The 11,232-nt window shown below is 31.1% G+C and overlaps 1 pseudogene; it reads left to right on the top strand.

The window, feature by feature from the left end:
• Positions 1–3,691: 3,691 nt before the first annotated feature.
• Positions 3,692–11,156, top strand: LOC120219331 (annotated as a pseudogene).
• Positions 11,157–11,232: the final 76 nt, after the last annotated feature.

The following is an 11,232-nucleotide window of genomic DNA, read 5'->3' as shown; positions in this document are numbered from 1 at the left end:
GATAAATAACTAGAAACAATTTGATGAATAAAAACGTGAATAATTAAGATAACGACATATGAAAACGGATTACTCAAACATTCTTGACTACTAGATATAAAGGTCCTCCTGAAAAGTATTTAAAATATATATATATATATGAACGAAAAATTATATATAAACGAATGAAGAAACTAAACATGAAAAAAGCAAGCAATCAAGGAAACTTATAGAATCTCATACCAAAAGGAAGACTAACATAAAAAATTTATATTGAAAGTTCGAAGGTACTTATAACTATAATACATTTTACAAGAGAAAGGACCAATAGAAAATATTATTTTTAAATATAATAAAATACAATTAGAAACTAATAAATTTTCAACTAATTATTATTTTTCTTTAATAAGATAAACTATAATTTATTTTAAAAATAATTCTTTTAAGAGAACTAGAATTTAATTTAGTGATAAGATAAATAATTTATAATATAAATGTGAAAAAATTGAACTAACAAAAAAATAGTTATTGATGCTTTCCTTCATAAATAAACCTATGTAAATATTTTATTTTTTTTATAACTTCTATTCATTTATAAATAATATATTTTAAATAATATAATCAATTTTTTTCTTTGAATGTTTTGTTGTTGATGATAAAGAAATATTTATTTAACTGTTAAAATAAAAAATAATAATTTATTTTTTATGATTTTATTATTACGATTAAATTTAATCACGAAAATAAAAACATAACAAACAGATAATAAGATTTAATTGTATATCAATACTACTTTATTCTTGATGATTTTGTTGTTATGATTAATCGAATATTATTTTAATTAACAAATAAAAAATTTAAAATGAATTTTAATATATATATATAATTATCATCAAGTTTATGTCTTTATGCTTAAAATTAATTTTTTTTTTTTTTTGAAAAAGTGAAAAAAAACCCCAATCTTTTATCCACTTCCAACCTGGCGAGTCTGGGTGTTGCGTGCCCCTTTGGTTTTGTCACATGGTGATTCTGGTCCAGCTGCCACTGTGATTCAACCTGACCACTTACACATAAAACATTATCGTTTTGATTTCTTATTGTATTTATTATCATTAAGATCATATTTTGATTTAATTTTGGTCACTTACTGTTAAAAATTAATAAAATTGCTTGCTGACGGCTAAGTTCTTTTTTTTTCAATGATGACTTGAAATTACGTTATGGTGACACGTAAGGATCGCTATTAATTTTTTAACGACAATTGACCAAAACGTAACCTTAGTGATTATTTCAAAAAAGAATAGTTGAGTGATCAAAACAAAACCAAAATATTAGTTAAGTGATTAAACACATTGTTTATACCCTAAATATTTAGATAGTTTTAATTATCTTTTAATTTATTTTATCTATAATCTTAAGATTTAAATTTGAGATATTGTTTAAAGAATTTAATATTTTATTTTATTAAATTAATTTATAGTTAGGATTAACATTAACTTTAAGTTTTTAATTTATTGTTTATATTTTTTAAATTTAAAAATTAATAACATTAACTTAGGATGCTTATACTTAATTACGTAGTTTTCAAATTCGATACCTATAAATAGAATAAAACTCATTTTTACTACTGACAGTATAACTAAATGCAAAAATAAAAATTTAATTATTTAGAAAAAAAACGAAGAACTTCACAAATCATTAAGTATAAATTCTATTATAGTAAAAAAAAACTTTTCTATTTAATATTAATTATTAAATAGTGTCAACCAACTTAAAATTCGGTTAAATATTAAATATATTATATATTAAATAGGAAAATTATAATAAATTTTGGTTAATTTGAAAACCGACAAAATTAACTGAAAATATTTTTTTTAAAAATTTAATTTTGTTCCATCATAATTAAATATTTAAAAAATATATTTCGATCCATCTAACTGTTAAAGAGAAAAAGGAATCCGATTAATGAATTGATGGGCAAGAAATCACATTTTGTTTTTGGAAAACTATTTTTTTGTTTATGTTTGATACTCAAAAAACATCTTAGCCTGGGAGAGAGCTTAGATGGCCAATCAAACCGTTAAATCTAAATATGACTACTATCTGTTAAGCGTTTATGTTTTGGATTAAATAGTATTTTAGCCCCTAATATTTTATATTATTATCATTTTAGGATCTAAAGAATTTTTTATTCAGATTGACCCCTAACTATTTTTTTTGTGAAGCATGCTATTCTACTTCTGTTAAAAAGCCACGTGATACTTTAAGAATGTGTCACATTGCAGTTAATATATGGAGTAATAAATTTGAAACTTAAAAAAAACTTATAAAATTATTGAAAATTCAATAAATAACACAATTTTTTATATTATAAAAAATTTGAATATATGCGCGTGTTTACAATTTTCGAGTTCTTTTTTTGTTTTAGGTTTTTACCAACAAAATTTATTAAAATTAAAAAAAAAACTTCGAAATTTTCTACTAAAACTTCTGTTTTTAACAAGATTTTTAAATTTAATCTATAAAGTACATGACAAAAACATAAAATAAGAAAAAAAAATCCAGAAACTTCTCAGTTTTTTAAATAAAAGAATATTTTTTAGTTTTTAATTTTATGTATTTTAAAAATAAACTATATAATTTTAGAAAAACTTAATTTAAAAAACTTTAATTTTTTTCTAGAAATCTGATAATATTTTTATTTTTTATTTTTATATTTTTAAATATTATTATAATTTTTAATTTAATATATTATATGTCACGTATCACTTTCTTAGAATTCTATGTGATTGATTTTTTTTAATAACGGACATACATAGAAAGAGAATTTATGGATTAATTTAAATTAAAAATTCTTCAAATATCAAAGTAATAATGAGTTATAACTTTAAAAGTTCAAATTTAACTTTTTTTTCAATGTAGAAATATTGTTATGCAAATTCCTTTTGTAAATATAAAGATTTTAAATATTAAAAGAGTAATTATTTTATATAGTAAAAAAACTCTATAAACGGACTTGAGATATTACCATATATCTTTATAAAATAAAATAAAACATAGAACAACACCAAATTTTATTTATAGAATATTACAGAAATAATATATAAAACAATAATTCAAAAAAATTCACTGTTGGTAATAAAAGATTATCAGGAATAGGATTACCCGGTAATACAATATTTCTTGAACCAAACGGGGCCTTAAAGTTTTTGAGTATTTAGGTTTAACCTTCATTTGGTATAAATCGTATATTTTATCTTCATATTTTATTCAGATTAAATTATATTAAATAATCTTTTTTAATATATTTCGATAATGAGTTTAATTATTTTTTATAAGGATTGATTGTAATTCTAATTTATTGTAAAAACTAATAATTAATAATAACAATAATTACATAAGAATGTGCTTATCATTTGAGAATTGACCCGTAAAAGCATCATTTTTCAAATCACATGCTACTCTCGTGGCTCATTGGCATCATTGTTCAACACCCTCTCTATTTAAATCCTCCCCTCCTCCACACATCATTTCATACCAAAAAATTCATTTCATTATCTTCTCCATATTTTCCTTATAATTGTCCATTAGCCATCTTGATCACCACTTTCAATCATATCATCTTCTTCATCGCATCTTTGGGTGCTAAATATTGTTCAAAACTTGTCTCTCTCTATCTTCATTTTCTGATTTTTTTTAACATACATCATACATGTTTACTCGGCGGTGCATATGGGTGAATGGACCGGTGATCGTTGGGGCAGGTCCCTCGGGTCTAGCCCTTGGTGCATGCCTTAAAACCCAAGGTGTACCGTTCATAGTCCTCGAACGAGTCGACTGCATCGCTTCGCTTTGGCAGAAACTAACCTACGATCGGCTTAAGCTTCATCTTCCTAAACAATTTTGCCAGTTACCCTACTTTCCATTTCCAGTTGACTTCCCCGAGTACCCTACTAAATATCAGTTCATAAACTATCTTGAATCCTATGCAAAGCACTTTGATATAAACCCGAATTTCAATGAGATGGTGCAGTCAGCTAAGTATGATGAAACATTCGGTTTATGGAGAGTCAAAACCATCTCAGCAAGCGGTCCGATCCCCGTCGAAGTCGAATACATTTGCCGGTGGCTTGCGGTAGCGACGAGGGAGAATGTGTTGCAAAATATTAAAAAATAGTGTTGTAGTATTACAATCTAAAAAAAATTTGTTTTAATAATAAATTTTAAAAATGTGAAATTAAAATAGAACCTGTAATCGGATGAAATTGAATATGTAGAAGAAGAGTTTTGTTGAGGCCTGAATGAACAGTTTCTTTAAGACAGATTCGTCCTCTCCTCGGTGCTTTGAGTAACGTTGGACGTTGGTCTCCCAGGATACAACAACAAACGTTCATAACAGTAAGCACTACCGTAATGAACAATCGAACACAATCTTTGTCTTTATCTATCACCGGAAAATGACTTTTGAAGAATCGGAAAATTGAAATGAAAGTACTTGAAAGAAATAGTAAAAGTTGTGTGTTGAAATATGTCACAACTTAGCCTTTATATAGGGAGATGATTGAAAGGTTAAGACCTTTATTGAAAGGTTAAGACCTTTAAATGAAATGACTTAAACATTTGATTAAAAAATATAACCTTTTAATCAAAAGGTTATCATGGAAAGACATAACATTTAGAGTGAAATGAAATAACTATTTTCATGAAAAAATTAATTATTTTTCATGAATAGTCATGATTCAATCAATTCATTTATATTTTTCCTACAATCCCCCACATGAATGAATTTGATTCTTTAAAACATTGACTCGATGTGGTGATAGATTCTACATTCGATATTTGCATAGGATAGGTAGGCGTTCCCCTTTGAACCTTCCCTTGTGAAAATATGTTTATCTTACTGGCTGTCCAGTAGACGTGATGTCCTTGAACTGTCCTACAGTTTGTGTAAGCGATGACATACCTCACACAAATATCTTACTGACAAGAGTTTGGTTCTCATGGTTATGTCCATATAGCCGTGGACATCTCCTGGTTCTGTAAGAGCTTAGAGAACTATGCCCCAATAGTCTCTTTGAAGCGGATCCAATTCAATCTCACATAGGTGACTTATGTTGTTCGGTTAAACGAAACACATATTGGTCATTAAAAGCATTGCTTAACCTTATCCACATTTTAGTCATTGTTTTAATCATAGGAATGGGCTTGGGGATAAAACCCCCACAGTGACCTCACCAGGTCTATACAAGTAGGTTGTCCCATTGAACCTAGATCTTGGGATCTCCAGTCAACTAGGTTGGGTTTTCCTTCACATAGAGCCTTAACAATTCATGGGCTTTAGTCCCATTCCTCTTGATGTTTTATCAACTTGATCTCGATTCAACGCTTTGGTTAGCAGATCCGCAATGTTATCTTTTGATCTTACAAAATCAATAGAAATAACTCCAGTTGAGATCAGTTGTCTAATGGTATTGTGTCGACGTCGCATGTGTCTCGACTTACCATTATACATTACATTTTGTGCTCTACCAATTGTTGCTTGGTTGTCACAATATATACATATTTTGGGTACAGGCTTTGGCCATTCAGGAATATCCTCCAAAAAATTTCGTAACCATTTTGCCTTTTCTCTAGTTTTGTCCAAGGCTACAAACTCAGATTCCATCGTGGATCTAGTTATAATTGTTTGTCTTGAGGATTTCCATGACACAACTCCTCCTCCCAATATGAAAATATAACCACTTGTGCCTTTGGTATCTTGAATATCAGATATCCAACTGGCATCAGATAATCCTTCTAACACAACAGGATCTCTAGAATAATGCAATCTATAGTTTCGAGTATATCTGAGATATCTCAATACCCTTACAATTGTTTTCCAGTGTTTCTCCCCTGGATTGCTTGTAAATCTGTTTAAACTGCTTATAGTGAAAGTAATATCAGGTCTAGTGCAACTCATAAGGTACATTAGACTGCCTATGATCCTTGCATATTCCACTTGATTAACACTTTCACCTTTATTTTTAGATAGATGTTGACTTGTATCTATCGGAGTTTTGGCTACACCAGAATCATCCTTGCCAAAATTTTCAAGAATCTTGTCTACATAATGTGACTGAGTCAATATGAGACCTTCAGATGACCTTTTGATTTGGATGCCCAAAATCATGTCATCAAATCCCATGTCTTTCATGTCAAATTTTGAATTTAACATATTTTTGGTATGTTTTATAATTTCATTGTTACTTCCAATAATGAAAATGTCGTCAACATAGAAGCATAGGATTACATATCCATCAACAGTGATTTTGACGTACACACATTTGTCACACTCATTTATTTTAAATCCATTTGATATCATAACACTATCAAATTTTTCATGCCATTGCTTTGGTGCTTGCTTAAGTCCATATAATGACTTTACCAACTTACATACTTTCTTTTCTTGTCATGGAGCTACATAACCCTCAGGTTGTTCCATGTAAATTTCCTCATCAAGGTCTCCATTAAGAAAAGTTATCTTAACATCCATTTGATGTACTTCTAAATTCCGTAAAGCGGCAATTGCAAGTATCATTCTTATAGAAGTTATTCTTGATACGGGTGAATATGTATCAAAGTAATCAAGACCTTCATTTTGTCGGTACCCTTTAATAACCAATTTGGCCTTGTACTTATCAATTGTTCCATCTGCTTTCATTTTTGAAAATCCATTTAGAATTTAATGGTTTAATTCCATGAGGAAGATCCACTAATTCCCACGTATGATTTCGCATGATGGAATCAATTTCACTTTTGATGGCATCTTTCCAAAAATTACTTTCATATGAATGTATAGCTTCGCTATAAGTTACAGGTTCAGTCTCTAGCATATAGTTTAGAAAATCTGATCCAAAGGATTTTTCTACTCGTGCCCTTTTACTTCTTCTTGGCTCTATCTCGACTTCAACCTCTTGTTGGAAGTCTTGACTATTTTCATTAATAGTTTCTAAAGTTCATTTCCTTGAACTTGAGCCAACTTCTCTAATTTTACAAGGAAATAAATTTTCAAAGAATTAGGCATTTTTAGATTCTAATATCGTATTCTTGTGAATTTCTGGATTCTTTGATTCATGCACAAGAAATCGATATGCATTGATGTGATGAGCATAGCCAATGAAAATACAATCCACCGTTTTAGGATTTCATTTGCTTTGATAAAGGAGCCATTACCTTTGCAAGACACCCCCACACTTTCAAGTAATTGTAGGAGGGTTTCTTGTATTTCCACAACTCATATGGTGTCTTGTCTTTTTTCTTGCGAGGCACCTTATTTAAAAGGTAATTTGATGATAAGACAGTTTCCCCCCACATGTTCTGTGACAACCCAGAACTTTCTAGCATAGCGTTCATCATTTCCTTTAATGTTTGATTTTTCCGCTCTACTACTTCATTCGATTGAGGAGAGTATGGTGGTGTTACCTCATGAATAATACCATGTTGTGCACAATATTGACCAAATGGTTCAACATATTCACCACCACGATCACTTCTCACCCTCTTAATCCTTTTGTTAAGTTGGGTTTCAACTTTTTGCTTATAGAGAATAAATTTTTCTATAGCTTCATCTTTGCTTTTAAGCAAATATACATAGCAATATTTTGTGCTATCATCAATGAAGGTAATAAAATATTTATTCACTCCTCTAGTTTGAACAAATTTTAAGTCACAAACATCACTGTGTATTAGATCAAGAGGTTATGTATTTATTTCAACGGGTTTAAATGAAGACCTTGTTAGTTTAGCTTCAACACATGTTTCACATTTATGATTATAATTAATGTGAAATGGAGGAATATGTTCTAAGTTAATTAATCTACGTAAAGTATCATAATTAACATGTCCAAGTCTACCATGCCATAAATTTAATGACTCAATCATATAAACAAAAGAAGAAGAATCATTCTTATTTATATTTTTAGCTTTTACAGAGATAGCATTGAGTTTCCACATATTGTTCAATACATATCCCCTTCCCACAAATATCCCCCCTTTTAATAAAACTAACTTTTGGGATTCAAACACCATCCTAAAGCCATGTATATTTAGGAGGGTCCCAGAGACAAGGTTCTTTCGTATGTCAGGCACATACAACACGTTTTGAAGTTTCAACTCTTTGCCATAAGTCATCTTTAAAATTACAGTGCCTTTCCCCTTGATCTTGGAAGTTACAACATTGCCCATATAGAGCTTTTCTCCTTTCTCACAAGAAACCAACTCTGCAAAGGAGTCCTTGTCACAACAAATATGGCGTGTGGCACCAGTATCAAGCCACCATTCTCTTGGATTTGAATCAACCCTGTTAACTTTAGAGACCACAACACATAGGTCAAGTTCAGATACTTCATTGGAAATTTCTGTCACAACATTAGCCTCTTTTGTTCTGGACCTTTTTGGAAGCCTACATTCGGATGACATGTGTCCCGTCTTATTGCAATTAAAGTATTTCCCTTGGAATTTTTGCTTCTTAGAAGCACCGCCTTTTGGTCCTAGTTTAGACTCAATTTGAGCTTGCTTTCTTTTCTTGAAGTCCTTTTTTACTTCCTTTCTTTTCTTGAAGTCCTTTTTAACTTCCACCACATTTGTCTTGGCAAGGTTATGATTGACTGTTTTGTTTAGCCTTTTAGCCATACATCAGTTGTCTTCTTCAATCCGAAGTCTCACAATCAGATCTTCCACTGTCATTTCTTTTCTCTTATGCTTAAGATAATTCTTAAAGTCATTCAAAGCAGGCAGAAGTTGTTCAATAATTGCTGCCACCTGAAAGAATTCACTTATAATCATCCCTTCTGCGAGAATACCATGAATGATCAGTTGGAATTCTTGCACCTGATTCACAACAGTTTTAGAATCAACCATTACAAAGTTTAAGAATTTGGCAACTAAGAATTTCTTAGCACCAGCATCTTCAGTTTTGTATTTATGGTCCAATGATTCCCATAGTTCCTTAGTCGTTTTCTTTACGCTGTATACTTCATAAAGTGCATCAGATAAACCATTCAAGATGTAGTTACGGCATAGGAAATCAGAGTGCTTCCATGCTTCAGTAATGTTGAACGAGGTTGCAACATCCACTTCATCCTCTCTGATAGTAGGAGGATCATCCTTCAAAAATTTGGCCAGATTAAATGTCGTCAAATAAAACAACATTTTCTGTTGCCATGTTTTGAAATTCTCTCCATTGAATTTCGCAGGCTTTTCATTATGAATCATGGTCATAGGTAACGTTTGGCTCGCAGCCTGAGTATGTGTAGCGACAATCGCATTAGATTGTGAATTGGATGAAGTATCAGACATTTTTCTGTAATCGGAATCAAAACCGAAATAATAAATATAATATGAAACGAAATATATATTTACCTAAATATATTACCACAATAATATGTATGAGTTTAGATTGAACTACAACACAAGGAATATGTCTTAAGATTGTTGCAAAATATTGAAAAATAGTGTTGTAGTATTACAATCTAAAAAAATTCGTTTCAATAATAAAGTTAAAAAAATGTGAAATTAAAATAGAACCTGTAATCGGATGAAATTGAATATGTAGAAGAAGAGTTTTGTTGATGCCTGAATGAACAGTTGCCTTAAGACAGATTCGTCCTCTCCTCGGTGCTTTGAGTAACGTTGGACGTCGGTCTCCCAGGATACAACAACAAACGTTCACAACAGTAAGCACAACCGTAGTAAACAATCGAACACAATCTTTTTTCTTTATTTATCACTGGAAAATGACTTTTGAAGAATCGGAGAATTGAAAGGAAAGTACTTGAAAGAAAATAGTAAAAGTTGTGTGTTGAAATGTGTCACAACTTAGCCTTTATATAGGGAGAGGATTGAAAGGTTAAGACCTTTATTGAAAGGTTAAGACCTTTAAATGAAATGACTTAACCATTTTATTCAAAATCATAATCTTTTAATCAAAAGGTTATCATAGAAAGACATGACCTTTAGAGTGAAATGAAATAATTATTTTCATGAAAAAACTTAATTATTTTTCATGAATAGTCATGATTCAATCAATTCATTTATATTTTTCCTACAGAATGCAGAGAAAGTAGTCCCAGAATTCGAAGGGTTGCAAGATTTCGGTGGCCGTGTCATTCATGCTTGTGACTACAAATCTGGTAAAAGTTATTGTGGGGAGCGTGTTCTAGTGGTCGGATGTGGCAATTCGGGCATGGAAGTTTCTCTGGATCTCTGTAACCACAATGTGAAACCGTCGATGGTCGTTAGAAGCTCTGTAAGCGACGATCAACACCGCAAAGTATATAGTTAACCAAAGAATATAATTAACCATGTCGTTTTTGGTTTGATCAACAGGTACATGTATTGCCAAGGGAAGTTTTTGGTAAATCAACTTTTGAATTTGCAGTGTCAATGATGAAATGGCTACCCCTTTGGCTTGTCGACAAGCTCCTCCTCATCTTCGCCTATCTAACACTTGGAAACACCTCAAAGTATGGTCTGAAAAGGCCATGTTTAGGACCTCTAGAGCTTAAAACACGGTAGGGAAGACAGCGGTACTCGACATCGGCACGTTACGGAAGATCAAATCCGGCAAAATCAAGATTGTCCCAGGGATCAAAATGTTCTCGAGGGACAAGGTTGAGCTTGTCAATGGCCAAACTCTCGAGATCAACTCCGTCGTCCTTGCAACCGGCTATCGAAGCAATGTTCCTTCATGGCTCAAGGTGAAACAGATTCCCCTTGTCTGATACTAAATAATTTCTCGTTGACGTAGTTTTTTTTTTCACGTTATTCATGTGACAGTTATGGAAGTCAAAGACATATGCTTTCACATGTTTTTAGGAATTTCAGAACTGTGGGTCACCGTTGCTGGTTTTGTCTTGTTTTTATCTGATTCAAAGATCAAAACTTTAATTAAAAAATGCAATTTTGTACAGGAAAATGAGTTCTTTTCAAATGACGGGGTACCAAAGAATCCATTCCCGAGTGGATGGAAAGGCAATGGAGGACTATATGCAGTTGGGTTCACAAGGAGAGGTCTTTCTGGTTCATCTTTGGATGCCATTAGCGTAGCACATGACATCGCCAATGCCTGGAAAGATGAAACAAGGCAGAAGAAGAAATCTTTTGCTGCAAGGCAAAGGCGATGCATTTCACATTTCTGAAACACTACACATTTCTATTTTTATTTTATATGCTCTTTGTTTTCAGTGGCCCTCTCCTCAAACAAAAAATGACAGT

Source organism: Hibiscus syriacus, unplaced genomic scaffold, assembly GCF_006381635.1.
Source record: "Hibiscus syriacus cultivar Baekdansim isolate YM2019G1 unplaced genomic scaffold, ASM638163v2 tig00110206_pilon, whole genome shotgun sequence".
NCBI classification, from domain to species: domain Eukaryota; kingdom Viridiplantae; phylum Streptophyta; class Magnoliopsida; order Malvales; family Malvaceae; genus Hibiscus; species Hibiscus syriacus.
The sequence above is the reverse complement of the archived record's forward strand: the minus strand, read 5'-3'. Positions and strand labels throughout refer to the sequence as shown.